Source organism: Neofelis nebulosa, chromosome 13, assembly GCF_028018385.1.
Source record: "Neofelis nebulosa isolate mNeoNeb1 chromosome 13, mNeoNeb1.pri, whole genome shotgun sequence".
In the NCBI taxonomy this organism is placed as follows: Eukaryota; Metazoa; Chordata; class Mammalia; order Carnivora; family Felidae; genus Neofelis; species Neofelis nebulosa.
Genome location: NC_080794.1, coordinates 27,294,040 through 27,311,736, shown reverse-complemented (window position 1 = coordinate 27,311,736; position 17,697 = coordinate 27,294,040). Strand labels below are relative to the sequence as shown.

At 38.7% G+C, this 17,697-nt stretch overlaps 1 long non-coding RNA gene across 1 annotated transcript in view; it reads right to left on the bottom strand.

The window, feature by feature from the left end:
* Positions 1-1,690: 1,690 nt before the first annotated feature.
* Positions 1,691-17,697, bottom strand: part of LOC131492701 (uncharacterized) — a 28,979-nt gene continuing 12,972 nt past the window's right edge. The window contains exons 3-4 of the long non-coding RNA XR_009252245.1: positions 7,303-7,378; positions 1,691-3,482 (exon numbers count right to left, since the gene is read on the bottom strand). This is a non-coding gene — a long non-coding RNA (uncharacterized LOC131492701). The remainder of the gene's footprint in view (positions 3,483-7,302; positions 7,379-17,697) is intronic.

Genomic DNA, 17,697 nt, shown 5'->3' with positions numbered 1-17,697 from the left:
ATTCTCCATGTAATTAGTCACACTGCCAGCTTTGATAAGGGGGTTGGGTTTCCTATATCTTTTCTGGTTTCTTGTGTACTGAACAGAAATTGCATTTGCTTTCACTTCTGCTTGTGATTGGAAACTTTGCTGACATGAATGTCACACCTGGAATAACAGGTGGAGCTGTGCTCTCAGTCTTTGATGAGCATATCAGTCCAGTAACAAGCAAACACTGTCATCAATAAGAAGTACACACTTCCGACTCACTGTGCCTGATAGCATTCTTTAGAAGAATGTCAGCAGTAAGGGGTCAATATCTTAATCTTACAGAAGAAAAACCCAACTTACCACCTGGCTGTGCTACTTAGATCTGCTACCTATTCATGTCCAGGTTCCTACTAGTTTGCTCTCTTGAGTGTTAGAGATCAGACAGAATTAGCAATTGATCAGTAATTATTGACAGGGTGTCCTTGAGCTGAGCACTGATTTTGTCTATGTGGATTTTGATTTGACTCCCCTGTGACATAAGATACTTTTCATACTCTCAAAGAGATTATGATCTAGTGGAGAAGTCAAAACAAATATTTGGAAAATTAAAAGACCATGCAAATTGTAATAATACGGCTGAAGTGTAAGAATTGTCTAAAGACAGTAACTGAATAAATACCAAATGAATGATATTAAGGTCAGTGGTTTAGAAACAGTGCTCCAGGTAATCCCAAGTATTCAGGTGGGGGGAGCTCCCAAGGCAGCAGCAGAAGAGAAGAGAAGCTCCAAATGAGTAGGACTTCAGCCAAGCCCCCTTCCACCCCATCCACAACCTAGATTCTACCTCCACCAGAGTAACTCTTGTGTTTGTTTTTTGTTTTCTGGGTTTTTTTTAACTTTTTATAGTGGACATTCACATACAATTTCATATCAAGAAAGGGATTCAGATTTGTTTTTTTAAAAGCCATTGATATATTTTTAAATGCTATGAATTTCAAAATTGCATAGTGTAATCACTAGTGTGTTTTCAGTAGGTTTTCTTGGTGGAAGAGAACAGAAGACTTGCCAGATGAAGAAGATGTGGATAGTCAGATGGCTTCCAGTTTAGTGGTTTATATAAAAACATTAAGATACTTAAACAGGTGGAAGTCCAAAGAGCTGGACTAAAGTTAGAGGACAATGCCACTTGTCCATAGGCTGTAGTGCAACACAGTGAGAAGGGTGATTTCAGAGGTATCATCTTGGAGAGGAGCCATATCACGATCAACACAGTCATCATTTCATTAGAATAATCCATGTACACACATACAGGGTAGATATAAGAAAGCTCAGAGAAGAGAAGAAGGTTTCCCAGTAAAGAGGCAGAGACCTGAGGGGCTCTATAGGGAGTTAGTGTGAGTGGGACTCCTGGCCTATCTAAGGCAAACATAAGAGCTAGATCGGTTTCAGAAGTTAAGAGCAAGAGTCCTGGCTTGCCAAGAAACACTAGAAAAGTGAAATACAAGGACTAGGTCCTCTTCTCCCCCAAATCCTTTAGCCTTGAATAAAGTAAGCAGCAGAGAAAGCTCTAGAAGATGTCTTGATTCCACTTCTGCCTTCAGCTGACCTTTGAACCTAGCAACCAGGAGATATCAATTCTGCTTTTTTGTCTAAAGAGACGGAGTTGTAGGAAGTCAGAAACATTCCTCAGCACTTACAGCTAACAACAGAAAAATTGGTGTGCATTGTCTGAACACAAGTGATATATTTTTCGAAATTACACAAATAGAACTAAAGAATATTCAAGCACATCATAAGCATTCTTGGGCTACAAGCACAAAACATGGATAATTCAAGCATAAAAAATTACTAGAAGAATACCAGAGTGTCTTGCAGAATTAAAGATGAGGAACAAGGATTCGGAAGGGCAGAACAGGGCTGAGATGTGGGGACTCTCAACAGCAGAAGTCTAAGGAGCCCCCTCTGTAGGGGCTGCCTTTTAGGGTTTCCACCTGCTTCCATATCTGCATGATATGGAAGATTTACTTTTGCAGATTCTCCAAAAAGAACAGCTAACTGTTACCAAGGAGTTTTAATCTGTGGTGCAGTCACCTGTAGCAAAGAGAAAGGGTAAGTGGAGCTGGAGCAACTCTGTGAGCGGTGACGCCTCCACAGTGTGCAACTATTGCATACACCATTATTCCCTGGTCTAGGAGTCATGGGAGAAGCCGTCTATGGGGTAATGGAATCCAATGAACTTAGTCAACCGAATATAGTAGTCATGATGGCCGCCATTTTGAAAAACAGAAATAAAGCAAGTTGTTCTGCTTTGAACTATTTAGTAGAGCCTAATATTAAAACGAGTGCTCCTCCAATGGGTTCTTATGACAGTGTTTACCCCACTATTGTACATACTATTATAATTACCTGTTTACCTTTGCCCCCACCCCACAGACTAGAAGCATCTCAAATATAGGGGCTGTTTCCTGCTCACATTTGCATTTCATCTATTAGGTGATCAATAAACATTTCTTACATGTAGGGAAACCATGCCTGTCAGACTCAGGATGGGCATAACTATTGGTCAGGAAAGGTATGTGTTCTTCAGGCAGAGGTTGTGAGTAAAATAACAGTAGATTACTGGAAGATGAGACCCTTGATCCAAGATTCATGCTGTGACTGTGGTTGGAAGGCTAATTAGAAATCAGGCAATACAGTCAGCTTGTGGGAGGCAGACCTCCACAGCACAGGCTGAAGCAAATGAGCCCTTGGAGGTAGTCCTGGTCCCTCCCCATCCTGGCTCCTAAGGTAAAGCCTGGCTGATCTTATTAAACGTTTGGGCTATTGTCTCCCAACTGGTTCTGCAACATCATATGCTGGGTCCTCTTCTTCTTCTTCTTCTAAATATTTGTCCTAAAATGGGAGAAGTAAATGTGGAGGTGCTATGTGATTCCCTTGCATCCTCTACCCAAAGAGAGATAATTTAATATTTTATTTTCTGTATAAACCATCCATAAACTGTTCATGTAAAGCCTGATTTCCAGGCAATCTGATTATGTCTTCTACTTCCCAGGGGGGTTTCTTCCACTCTACTGGTGAGAAGCTTTCCTCTTGTTAATCAAGGATCATGTTAATCATACCCCACCCCCACAGATGGAATTGAATAGTAGCAAAACCATCTCTAGTCTGGCTACCACTGAGGCCCACTAGAGACCACGGCTTCTTTGAAGAACATTGCCAATATAGCTGACACTTCCCCAAATACTAACAAATCTCCAGGTCATCAGTGATCATTCTCAGAGTTAACAGATCATGTATCCTTGTGGATCACACATCTACTCAGAATTTTTCTGAGATAAAAGAACATGGATTATAACACTGAGAGCTCTTTATGCAACTTCTTAACAACTCTGTTCATGCTAATTAATTGCCAGCTCTTTGGAATATGATCAAAACCAAAGTCCCCTAGTGGCCAGGATGAAGGTCCACAGCTGATGCAGAAAACAGAGAGCCCAGAAGAAATTTCATCTGTCCTGGCAAGGAAACACAAAAAGAGAATCTGGGTCAAAAAGCAGACAGCTTCTACAGTGACATTTGCATCAAAGAAAAGGCTGAGAATATTATTAACTATAGAATAAATACATAAAATGTAACAATATTTGAAACCAAATAGCAACTCTGTCCTTTAAAAAAAGCATTATATTGCTTTCTTGGGAAGCATATATCTAAAATTACAATAATTCAGATTGCTTTCACTCAGAAACATTTTGTTAAAAGATTGCCTTACATCATATTTGAAAAACATAAGCAGACTTTTACCAAATATAGAAACAAAGATCATAAACTGAAAATAGAAGCCAGAAGACAGACTCAGTGGAAACTACAGAAATATTAACATTGTATTAGATTTGGCAGTGAAGAAATAGAAATATATCGTGATTTACTACCTTTACAAAAGAATAAAAAATTAGGTGAAAAAAATATTCAAACTATCAGAAATAGCAAGACACTTTTTGGCAATACGTAAGGAAGAAGATTTATTTAACTTTGGAGAGGGTTGGCAGAAAGGGACTAAAATGAGAAACAATAATACCACATATTAACTTTGTTCTTAAACATCTACATTTAATGTATCAACTTTGGCTGTTGTTATATGCCTTGGCAATTCAATAAAGTTACTGGAATGGAAAATTGAAAATTTTTATTGTGATATTTCCAATTTCTCCACTAGTGGAATAGTTTAATAATAAGCCATTGCATATGCTTTCAGCATTCTCATTAAAATGAGTGAGCTACCATTTTTCTTTCTATTCCTAGTTATCAGCAACTTTATTTACCAGTGCATATTAGGTAGGACACAAAGCTCAGCTAACCATTTGTGGTTATAGTTTCTGAACAAGCAAGTATTACCTATTGCAAAGGCATAAGGTTTTAAAGCTGGAAGGAATCCTAAGTGGTTTCATATTCCGTATTTCTTAGTATCAATGAAGAAACTGAGGCTCAGAATGATTAAGTAACTTGTCCCAAGTCAACAGCTAGTCAATAGCTGAGTAGATGTCATCCTTCTAAAATGTTGTATTACAGTAGACTACCCTAGAATCCAAATTATCTCAGGAGTAGCCATTGAACATAGGCCTACAAATTCTTGTCTGGAAAAAGAAAAAGAGAAAAAAAGAAACAGCCAAGGAGGATACTTAATTTATTAAAAGTCTACTTCAGCCTCTACCTTTACTTGGAATGGTTATTTTTCTTTTAGCTTTTATGAATCTGCCCCCAGTTTCTACATGGTTTAATGTTTTATAAAATGTCTCTCTGCTTTCACACATCAGAGTCGTGCAGAATACTGATGACTCCCTAATTCGTAAGGTGATCTCTTCATAAAGCTGTATTAATTCCTTTGTTGGTCTTTGCAGAGTAAATCTACTTATAATCTGGTACCTGCAATTAAGTTGCTCATATAACAATTTATTTCCCTTTTAAGCAACAATCTGGGCACGTTTCTTTGGCTCAAGCACTACATAAACATTTATATTAACTATTAACCCTCCTGAGGCAATGGACTTGATGGAAACAGGAGCAGAGTGGAGCTGAAAGAACCAGGGGTGGATCCAATTCTCAGTCTAGTTGCCATAAGCCATGTGGCCTTGAACAAATCATTTATCTTCCCTGAACCTTTCACCGTGTGTAAAATGTATGAGGTCATTTTTATGACCCCTAAGATCTAAAACCCTGCATTTCCAAACTGATCATTTTTAAGCCACCCTTAACAATAATTATTATGTTTACACCCTAAGCGTCCATCCCGTTTACTTCCATGCACCTGATACATATTTCAGTCCTACCATTGAGAAAAGTAAATAAACTGCAACAAAATGTGCCGTCTCCCCTACTATGCTGTGAACTCCATAAAAGGTTAATTCATTTTTATAGGCTTAGTGCCTGGCAGACTTGAAATTCTATGAATGTTTGATATATGGATGGATGGATGGATGATTGCCACAGCATAGCAGTAAGGAGAACTTAAGTATAAGTTTACATTGCCTCTGTAAATAGCCTAAAGATCATTGTCCTGAACCTCATCAGACACTTACATGTAAGTTTACTTTTTTACAGCATAATGCTCATAGTACATCTCTTATACATGATCTCTTCTTGCCTAATCTTAGCCTGTTAACTTCCCTTCTTGATGATAAGCTTGTTGAGAGCAAGAGATGTGTCTAATTCGTCCCATTCAGTACCTATTCGTTGCACTTACGCATAAGACTTTCATCAATTTAGCTAGTTAAATGAATTTTAAAATTAGTTTCAGTAGAATAGTAGCCAAATAAAATAAATGATACATTTTGTATCAAAGTATAAATCTTTTTGGGGGTGGGGGCAGAGGTTTGGAGTGAATTATCTGGGATGATAAAATTGTGACTTTTTTGTCCTTTTACCTTTTATTAATCTCAAAATTTCACCCCCCTATAAAAATCATTCATTCTTAGTGACTTTATTTTGCTTCATATATGGTCAGCTCGTAATTAACATAATATAATTAGGTCTAATGTAATCTAGGAAGATCTCACAGGAGAGGAAGCATGAAGAACCCTTTATTCAGCTGCAATTCAAAAAAAAAAGTCATGGTAGAGAGGTATTTGCATGGTTTCAGTTTATATGAAATCCAGTGGCATTGCAAAAGTATTCCCCTGACCTTGCATGCAAATCATCTCCACGTTGCTTCAATAGATTCTTTGTCAAATGTTAAGAGTCCACACTCCAGAGTGATACAGAATAGCAACAGCATATTGACTCCTGGTGGGATGTCCTACTCTCTTTTGACTTATTATCATGTGGATTATAGGATGTTTACTTTAGTAAGATGTCGTTCTGTTCTCAGATGGATGCCCATTTCTCTGGTCAAAGGAGGATTTCCATGCAAGCAGTTCTCCTTTTCAGGCAACATAAGTTCCCTGATTGCTATCTCATCACTTTCAGATTCACAATGTCATTCTGGCATAAACAATGTATATGAACACATACATAAAGTTAATATTTTCTAACTCAGTTTTTTAATAGTCATCACAATCCTAATTATGCTATTAATCCATTATAATTATACTCATTATTACAAATATGATTTGTTCATGGGGATCTTCATTATTGTAAGCAGTACATTACTGTTATAAATGTTATCAGTAAACCATAACTGTTAGAAACACTCTTAATGTATTTACTCTTTGTTTTATCAGGTCCCACATAATCCACATGGGCATATTTATGTCTATATAAACTTCAAAGGAACCAGATAATCTCTTACTCCCAAAAAATTACTGTCATGTTAATAAAAATAATAGCTGAGGCTTATGGAGCACCTGCCATGTGCCGACACTAAGTGTGTTAACACAGATAATTTCATTAATGTTGCAGGATCCTATGAGGCAGAAGCTTATATTAGCCCCATTTTACAGATAAGAAAACTAAGGCTTATACAGGTTAAATAACCACTCAAATGTTTAGAGCTAATAAGTGATGGAGATAGAACTGGAACCCAATTTCACTTCAGATTACTGTTTGGGATAGCAGATGAACCTGCTCATCTATTTGTGTAATTATTTCTTTAACTTTAAGTTTGCATGTCACTTTTAAATTCTGTCTTAAAACCAGAAGTATATACAGAGTGCAAGTTGAAATGTTTGCAATAGGAATTACAGGCTATCAAAAATATAATGAATATTATTACTGCAAAATTAGCAAATACAATAAATCAAAGTAGGAGAACAATGCAAGTATTATATAATTATCAGCATAGTTTTCTGTGAATGTGCTGTTGACTGATTAATTTTACAATTAGTAAACTTATTAACTGTGTACCTTAGCAGTTTTTTTTCTTTTCAGTGTGTAAGGTTTAAAGTTCAATTTCTTTCCACAAAGATTAAAGATTTTCCAGCTGCCAAAAGATAATAAGGCAAAAATGATTAAAAGTAAATTTAACCACAAAGGTTTTGATAGTACCACATTCCATCCCATCCATTTATGAATTGATTTTTGTAAAAAAGCAAATATGTAAAATCTGATATTCGTCGTTCCCTTTATTATTTTCCATTTGCTGTAGTCCAATTAGTATCACATTCATAAGGATCATGTTCATAAAATAGATATGAAACCACATTCCCTCTGAAAGTTTAAAAGCATTTTAGAAAATATGCCTAACACATTATCTTAATGAAGACAGCATACAAATCAGAAATGTTTCCTGGTTGGGGCGCCTGGGTGGCGCAGTCGGTTAAGCGTCCGACTTCAGCCAGGTCACGATCTCGCGGTCCGTGAGTTCGAGCCCCGCGTCAGGCTCTGGGCTGATGGCTCGGAGCCTGGAGCCTGTTTCCAATTCTGTGTCTCCCTCTCTCTCTGCCCCTCCCCCGTTCATGCTCTGTCTCTCTCTGTCCCAAAAATAAATAAAAAAAAAATAAAATAAAAAAAAAAAAAAACGTTGAAAAGAAATGTTTCCTGGCTTTGTAACCTAAAGCCAAAACAATATGAAACTTAAGAGCTTTCAAAACTATGAAATCTAAAAAGTTTAAATATTTACACTGGGAAGCCAATAAGTACTTTGAGAATATGAGAATTCACCCAGATAGCCTTTAGAACAAAACAACACATTGTGATCCATTTTAAAACTGCTGCTGTATTTACAAATCAAAAGCTTACTGAGGGTTGTCATATTCAAGACCTTATAAAGCATACTCCATGGAAAGCACCCTCAAAGAGCTATCTTTTGAACTCTCAGGTTTATTTTGTCTGTTTTTAATTATGAAAATAAAACAGACACCTGTTTCACAATGTTTAAAGAAAGAATTAGTATTTCTTAGCCTATTTTTTTATTACACAAAAATCCAGGTGGACATATCAGAACCAAGAACTCAATTTTTCATCTAGAATTCCTTATACTCAGATCTTCTGAGGCCTATGGGAATACTACATTTTTATCTGCAAAACCATCTACTAAACTTTCCTTTCAATTAAAATAGAAATGATACATAGCAAAAAGGGTGATTACATGAGTACACGTTTAAGAGGCATATTGCTTTTAAAAAGAAACTGAAAATGGGGAGCAAGGATGACACAGTGACTGCTATGAGCTTAGGGTCCGTTAGAGCCAGACTCCAATCCCGGTTTTGCCACTGACCAGATACACCGCCTTGACTAAGTCATTCGACTTGATTAAACCTCAGTTTTCCTCATCCAGAAACTAGGCATAATTATGCTAATTCCCTAATAACACTGCTGTGAAGGTCGGGTAATATAAGCAAGCATTTAGCAGACTCTTAGAAACAAAGCACATATTCAATAAATGGCAGTTAGCCTCACAGTTAGAAAAGAGGTAAACAACAGGTAAAAGTGAGATGTCATTTGTCATGGATGCTGCAACAACGCAAAAAAAAAAAAAAAAACATAACAGAAAGCAATTAGACGGCCGTTTCTACTTCCCTGGTGTGTTAGTGTAAAACAACGAAGCTTGGGCTGGACTAAAGAAGGAAATGCAAGTATCTTTCTTCACCACAAGCCATGCAGTTAGGAGATGGGCAATGAGAACTTGACCTAACAAAGAACCACATGCTCTGAGGAAACTGTGGATAATTAACTTGTTAAATAATTCACTGAAATCAACCACTTGTCATGCTGTCAACCGCTTGGTCACGGCTGAAGAGGCTGTGTAAAACAATGATGCTTACAATTCAAAACTCGTACAAAATTCCTTACTTGAAATGACCTCAAAGATCTTATTACAAGATTGAAATTAGGGTTACACCATGGCACACAGGTTTAAAAAGGGGGAAATGACAGTATCTTAGTCATTGCTTTATACCTAAGATTAACTATAAGAATGAAACACATACAACTCCTCTTGTAAATTAAAAAAAAAAAAAGTTAAATATCAGTAATCTCATATGGCTCAAACTAATTTTCTGGGGTTTTTCATGACACATCATTCTAAGTTCAGGGTAGCTTTGCCAGTCTACCATAGCAGGATGTGGACTAGCTTCAACCTTTTCAGAGTCCCTGTAAAAGTGGGAAGGTTAGGCAAAATCGCAAACACAAAACCAACTTTCTACAGGAAGTTAAAGAATATAAGTAAGGTGACATTATGAAAGTAGAGTGGGCTATGTCACATCTGCATTAAAAATATTTTTTTTTCATGCAATCCTTGAGTACTCCACCAATTCTCCAGGGGCCAGTAATCCAATTTTTACAATATAAATTGTCACAAGTTCCAAGGCCCTCTTTTGAATAATACTGAGCTCTGAGCTAAATCCCTGTTTAAAAAAAAAATTCAATTTCAGGGACTAATACATACAGCTAGTCCACACTAAGATCAGATGCCTCACTCACACAGGTGCACTCACTTGCAGGCACACTTGCAGGTCGGTATGACCATGTGGGTAGTTCTGGCCAATGAAGTGTGAAAGAGACAATGAGTATCTTCTCAGTGCTAGAAGAAAGCAAAAGGCCTATATGGTTTTCCTTACTACACCGCAATAATCAAGGAGGTCTTGAATTGAGATTACAGAGGCGCAAGATCAAAAGAGCTTGGATTGCCAAGGCACCTCAGACGGGATAACTGCCACAAAGAGTCAGACAAACCCAGTGGGTCCTTGTTTGAGCAAGAAATAAACTTTTATTGTGTTAAGACATTGAGAGTTTGGGGTCGTTTGTTACCACAGAACAGCCTAATGTAACCTAACTGGCAGAAACAATTTTGGAACTATCTGTAACCTGCCAGAGCAAGTGGGCTCACCCCTGCAGAGTCATCACACATCACAGCTGGATCTGGTAACAGACCAGACCTCCCCTGCACCCAATCACAGTTATACATCTCAGCTAGGCCCTGCCAAGCCCCACAATGCAGCCCCAGGCAACAGTCCCACCTAGCCCTCCTGCTGCTCCACAGCAGACCATTGGGCACAGTGGACACAGAAGACAACATCTGAGTGCCCAGCTCTGATGATCAGAAGGGATTGCACTCCTGGGCTCCATGCAGTATCTCCTACACAAGGCTACTCCTCTAAGACTCACAGAGGTGGCGTGCACGTGGGTGGCTCAGTCGGTTAACCGTCCGACTTCGGCTCAGGTCATGATCTCACGATCCGTGAGTTCGAGTCCTGCATCAGGCTCTGTGCTGACCACTCAGAGCCTGGAGCCTGCTTCAGATTCTGTGTCTCCCTCTCTCTGCCCCTCCCCTGTTCACACTCTATATCTCTCTCTCAAATAAATAAACATTAAAAGTTAAGAAAAAAAAGACTCACAAAAGTGGCTCATTTCTAAAACATAGGAACAAACACAGAATCAGGCAAAATGAGGAAACAGAGGAACATGTTCCAAACACAAGAACAAGACATAAAAAAAAGACATTAATGAAATGGAGATAAACAATCATAATTCAAATAATGGTCATAAAGATGTTCGTCAAACTCAGACAAATGGATGTACACGGTGAGAGCCTCAACAAAGACGGAAAATATTAAAAAGTTCCAAACTGAAGTTATAAGCTGAAGAGTACAATAACTGAACTGAAAAACATACTAGAGGTTTTCACAGCAGACTGGATGAAACTGAAAAGCATATTAGTGAGCTGGAAGACAGCACAACAGAACTCACCCAGACAGAACAGCAAAAAGAAAAAAAATTTAAAGGGGCTCCCTTAAGAGACCTTTGGAAAAACATCAAGCAGAATAACGTTTGCATTTAGGGGCCCTCGATAGAGAAGATAGGGAGAAAGGGCCAGAAAATTTATTTGAAGACACAACGGCTAAAATCTTCACTAATCTGAAGAAGAAACACACCTAGGTCTAAGAAACCCAGAGAGTTACAAAAAAGATGAGCCCACAGAGATCTACATCAAGACACATTATAATTAAAATGGTAACAATTATAGATAAAGAGAGAATCTTAAAAGCAGCAAGAGAAAAACAATTTATTACATGCAAGAAAAACTGATAAAATGATCAGCAGACTTTTCAGCAGAGCCTTTGCAGGCTAGAAGAGAGTGGCCTGACATATTCAAAGTGCTGAAGGGAAGAAAAGTCCAACCAAGAATTCCCTATGTGACTGAAGAAAAATGAACCTGAACCACTTTCTTACACCATACACAAAAATAAATTCAAAATGGATGAAAGACCCAGGAGGGAAGATGACGGCGTAGGAGGACGCTGGGCTCACCGTGCGTCCTGCTGATCACTTAGATTCCACCTACACCTGCCTAAATAACCCAGAAGACTACCAGAGGATTAGCAGAATGGAGTCTCTGGAGTCAAGCGCAGACGAGAGGCCCACGGAAGAGGGTAGGAAGGGCGGCAAGGCAGTGCGCGCTCCACGGACTGGCGGGAGGGAGCCGGGGCGGGGGGGGCAGCCTGCCAGCCAAGCAGAGCCTTGAGTCTGGCTGGCAAAAGCGGAGGGGCCGGACGGACTGTGTTCCGACAGCAAGCGCAACTTAGCGTCTGGGAGGTCATAAGTTAACAGCTCTGCTCAGAAAGCGGGAAGGCTGGAGGACAAAGGGAGGGAGAGCTGCTGAGCCCCCGGAGGGCAGAGCTCAGCTTGGCCGGGAACAAAGGCGCTCGCCAGCGCCATCTCCCCCGCCCATCCCCCAGCCAAAATCCCAAAGAGAACCAGTTCCTGCCAGGGAACTTGCTCGCTCCGCACAAACACCCAACTCTGTGCTTCTGCGGAGCCAAACCTCCGGCAGTGGATCTGACTCCCTCCCGCTGCCACAGGGCCCCTCCTGAAGTGGATCACCTAAGGAGAAGCAAGCTAAGCCTGCCCCTCCCGCCCCCATGCACCTTGCCTACCCACCCCGGCTAATACGCCAGATCCCCAGCACCACAAGCCTGGCAGTGTGCAAGTAGCCCAGACGGGCCACGCCACCCCACAGTGAATCCCGCCCCTAGGAGAGGGGAAGGGAAGGCACACACCAGTCTGACTGTGGCCCCAGCGGTGCGCTGGGGGCAGACATCAGGTCAGACTGCGGCCCCGCCCACCAACTCCAGTTATACACCACTGCACAGGGGAAGTGCCCTGCAGGTCCTCACCACTCCAGGGACTATCCAAAATGACCAAACGGAAGAATTCCCCTCAGAAGAATCTCCAGAAAATAACAACAGCTAATGAACTGATCAAAAAAGATTTAAATAATATAACAGAAAGTGAATTTAGAATAATAGTCATAAAATTAATCGCTGGGCTTGAAAACAGTATAGAGGACAGCAGAGAATCTCTTGCCACAGAGATCAAGGGACTAAGGAACAGTCACGAGGAGCTGAAAAACGCTTTAAAAGAAATGCAAAACAAAATGGAAACCACGACGGCTCGGATTGAAGAGGCAGAGGAGAGAATAGGTGAACTAGAAGATAAAGTTATGGAGAAAGAGGAAGCTGAGAGAAAGAGAGATAAAAAAATCCAGGAGTATGAGGGAAAAATTAGAGAACTAAGTGATACGCTAAAAAGAAATAATATACGCATAATTGGTATCCCAGAGGAGGAAGAGAGAGGGAAAAGTGCTGAAGGGGTACTTGAAGAAATTATAGCTGAGAACTTCCCTGAACTGGGGAAGGAAAAAGGCATTGAAATCCAAGAGGCACAGAGAACTCCCTTCAGACGTAACTTGAATCGATCTTCTGCACGACATATCATAGTGAAACTGGCAAAATACAAGGATAAAGAGAAAATTCTGAAAGCAGCAAGGGATAAACGTGCCCTCACATATAAAGGGAGACCTATAAGACTCGTGACTGATCTCTCTTTTGAAACTTGGCAGGCCAGAAAGGATTGGCACGATATCTTCAGTGTGCTAAACAGAAAAAATGTGCAGCCGAGAATCCTTTATCCAGCAAGTCTGTCATTTAGAATAGAAGGAGAGATAAAGGTCTTCCCAAACAAACAAAAACTGAAGGAATTTGTCACCACGAAACCAGCCCTACAAGAGATCCTAAGGGGGATCCTGTGAGACAAAGTACCAGAGACATCACTACAAGCATAAAACATACAGACATCACAATGACTCTAAACCCGTATCTTTCTATAATAACACTGAATGTAAATGGATTAAATGTGCCAACCAAAAGACATAGGGTATCAGAATGGATAAAAAAACAAGACCCATCTATCTGCTGTCTACAAGAGACTCATTTTAGATCTGAGGACACCTTTAGATTGAGAGTGAGGGGATGGAGAACTATTTATCATGCTACTGGAAGCCAAAAGAAAGCTGGAGTAGCCATACTTATATCAGACAAACTAGACTTTAAATTAAAGGCTGTAACAAGAGATGAAGAAGGGCATTATATAATAATTACAGGGTCTATCCATCAGGAAGAGCTAACAATTATAAATGTCTATGAGCCAAATACCAGAGCCCCCAGATATATAAAACAATTACTCATAAACATAAGCAACCTTATTGATAAGAATGTGGTCATTGCAAGGGACTTTAACACCCCACTTACAGAAATGGATAGATCATCTAGACACACAGTCAATAAAGAAACAAGGGCCCTGAATGACACATTGGATCAGATGGACTTGACGGATATATTTAGAACTCTGCATCCCAAAGCAACAGAATATACTTTCTTCTCGAGTGCACATGGAACATTCTCCAAGATAGATCATATACTGGGTCACAAAACAGCCCTTCATAAGTTTACAAGAATTGAAATTATACCATGCATACTTTCAGACCACAATGCTATGAAGCTTGAAATCAACAACAGGAAAAAGTCTGGAAAACCTCCAAAAGCGTGGAGGTTAAAGAACACCCTACTAAAGAATGAGTGGGTCAACCAGGCAATTAGAGAAGAAATTAAAAAATATATGGAAACAAACGAAAATGAAAATACAACAATCCAAACGCTTTGGGACGCAGCGAAGGCAGTCCTGAGAGGAAAATACATTGCAATCCAGGCCTATCTCAAGAAACAAGAAAAATCCCAAATACAAAATCTAACAGCACACCTAAAGGAAATAGAAGCAGAACAGCAAAGGCAGCCTAAACCCAGCAGAAGAAGAGAAATAATAAAGATCAGAGCAGAAATAAACAATATAGAATCTAAAATAACTGTAGAGCAGATCAACGAAACCAAGAGTTGGTTTTTTGAAAAAATAAACAAAATTGAAAAACCTCTAGCCAGGCTTCTCAAAAAGAAAAGGGAGATGACCCAAATAGATAAAATCATGAATGAAAATGGAATTATTACAACCAATCCCTCAGAGATACAAACAATTATCAGAGAATACTATGAAAAATTATATGCCAACAAATTGGACAACCTGGAAGAAATGGACAAATTCCTAAACACCCACACTCTTCCAAAACTCAATCAGGAGGCAATAGAAAGCTTGAACAGACCCATCACCAGTGAAGAAATTGAATCGGTTATCAAAAATCTCCCAACAAATAAGAGTCCAGGACCAGATGGTTTCCCAGGGGAGTTCTACCAGACGTTTAAAGCAGAGATAATACCTATCCTTCTCAAGATATTCCAAGAAATAGAAAGGGAAGGAAAACTTCCAGACTCATTCTATGAAGCCAGTATTACTTTGGTTCCTAAACCAGACAGAGACCCAGTAAAAAAAGAGAACTACAGGCCAATATCCCTGATGAATATGGATGCAAAAATTCTCAATAAGATACTAGCAAATCGAATTCAATGGCATATAAAAAGAATTATTCACCATGATCAAGTGGGATTCATTCCTGGGATGCAGGGCTGGTTCAACATTCACAAATCGATCAACATGATACATCACATTAACAAAAAAAGAAGAACCATATGATCCTGTCAATCGATGCAGAAAAGGCCTTTGACAAAATCCAGCACCCTTTCTTAATAAAAACCCTTGAGAAAGTCGGGATAGAAGGAACATACTTAAAGATCATAAAAGCCATTTATGAAAATCCCACAGCTAACATCATCCTCAACGGGGAAAAACTGAGAGCTTTTTCCCTGAGATCAGGAACACGACAGGGATGCCCACTCTCACCGCTGTTGTTTAACATAGTGCTGGAAGTTCTAGCATCAGCAATCAGGCAACAAAAGGAAATCAAAGGCATCCAAATTGGCAAAGATGAAGTCAAGCTTTCGCTTTTTGCAGATGACATGATATTATACATGGAAAACCCGACAGACTCCACCACAAGTCTGCTAGAACTGATACATGAATTCAGCAAAGTTGCAGGATACAAAATCAATGTACAGAAATCAGTTGCATTCTTATACACTAACAATGAAGCAACAGAAAGACAAATCAAAATGGATGAAAGACCTAAACAGACAGGAAGCCATCAAAATCCTACAGGAAAAAACAGGCAACAACCTCTTTGACCTCAGCTGCAGCAACTTCTTACTTGACATGTCTCTGGAGGCAAGGGAAACAAAAGCAAAAATGAACTCTTGGTACCTCATCAAAATAGAAAGCTTCTACACAGTGAAGGAAACAATCAGCAAAACTAAAAGGCAACCAATGGAATGGGAGAAGATATTTGCAAATGACATATTAGATAAAGGGTTGATATACAAAATCTATAAAGAACTTAACAAACTCAACACCCAAAAAACAAATAATTCATGGGGAAATGGGCAGAAGACATGAATAGACACTTCTCCAAAGAAGACATCCAGATGGCCAACTGACACATGAAAAATGCTCAACATCACTCATCATCAAGGAAATACAAATTAAAACCACAATGAGATACTACCTCACACCAGTCAGAATGGCTGAAATTAACAACTCAGCCAACAATAGATGTTGGTGAGGATGTGGAGAAAGAGGATCTCTTTTGCACTGCTGGTGGGAATGCAACTGGTACAGCCACTCTGGAAAACAGTATGGAGGTTTCTCAAAAAATTAAAAATAGAACTACCCTACAACCCAGCAATTACACTACTAGGTATTTATCCAAGGGATACAAGTGTGCTGTTTTGAAGGGACACATGCACCCCAATGTTTACAGCAATGGCTATCAACAATAGCCAAAGTATGGAAAGAGCCCAAATGTCCATCGATGGATGAATGGATAAAGAAGATGTGGTATATATATACAGTGGAGTATTACTCAGCAATAAAAAAAATGAAATCTTGCCATTTGCAACAACTTGGATGGAACTAGAGGGTATTATGCTAAGCGAAATTAGTCAGAGAAAGACAAATATAATATGACTTCACTCATATGAGGGCTTTTAAGGTAGAAAACAGATGAACAGAAGGGAAGGGAAGCAAAAATAATACAAAAACAAAGAGGGCGACAACACATAAGAGACTCTTAAATACAGAGAACAAACTGAGGGTTGCTGGAGGGATTGTGGGTAGGGATGGGCTAAATGGGTAAGGGGTATTAAGGAAGACACTTGGGATGAGCACTGGGTGTTATACATAGGGGATGAATCACTGGAATCTACTCCTGAAATCATCATTGCACTATATGCTAAATAACTTGGATGTAAATTTAAAAATAAATAGATAAATAAATAAAATTTAAAAAAAAAAGAATTCTCTATGTGGCATTCAGAATTGAAGGAAAGATTAGAGTTTTCCAGATAAACAAAAGCTAAAGGAGTTTATCACCACTAAACTAGCTTTACAAGAAACATAAAGGACTTCCTTCAACTAAAAATGAATGGCACTAATTAATAACAGGAAAATATACAAAAGTAAAAATCTCACTGGAGAAGGTAAACACAGAAAAGTAGTAGACCAATCACTTAAAAAGGTAGCATAAAGGTCAAAAGACAAATATAGTAAAATTAACTAAATGTACAATAATTACCTAATGGATGCATAAAATAAAAAGATGTAAAATGTTACATCAAAAATATAAAAGATGAGGAATGTGTTCAAATTTAAATTGCTGTCAACTCAAAACAGACCATTATATACATAGGAAGTTATATGTGAACCTCACAGTAACCACAAAGCAAAAACTTATCATAAATACACAAAAGTAAATGACAAAGGAATCTAAACATAACACTAAAGAAAGTCACCAAATTGCAAGGGAAGAGAGAAAAAGGAACAGAGAGGAACTACAAAAACAGCCAGAAAACAATTAAAAAAACAATAATAAGCCATTAAGTATTTATTATTAACAATACTTATTAACAATAATTGATACTTATTAAATATCAATAATTACTTAAAATGTAAATAAATTAACCTCTCTAATCAAAAGACAAAAAGTGGCTGAATGGATAAAAACGAACAAACAAAACCCCCAAA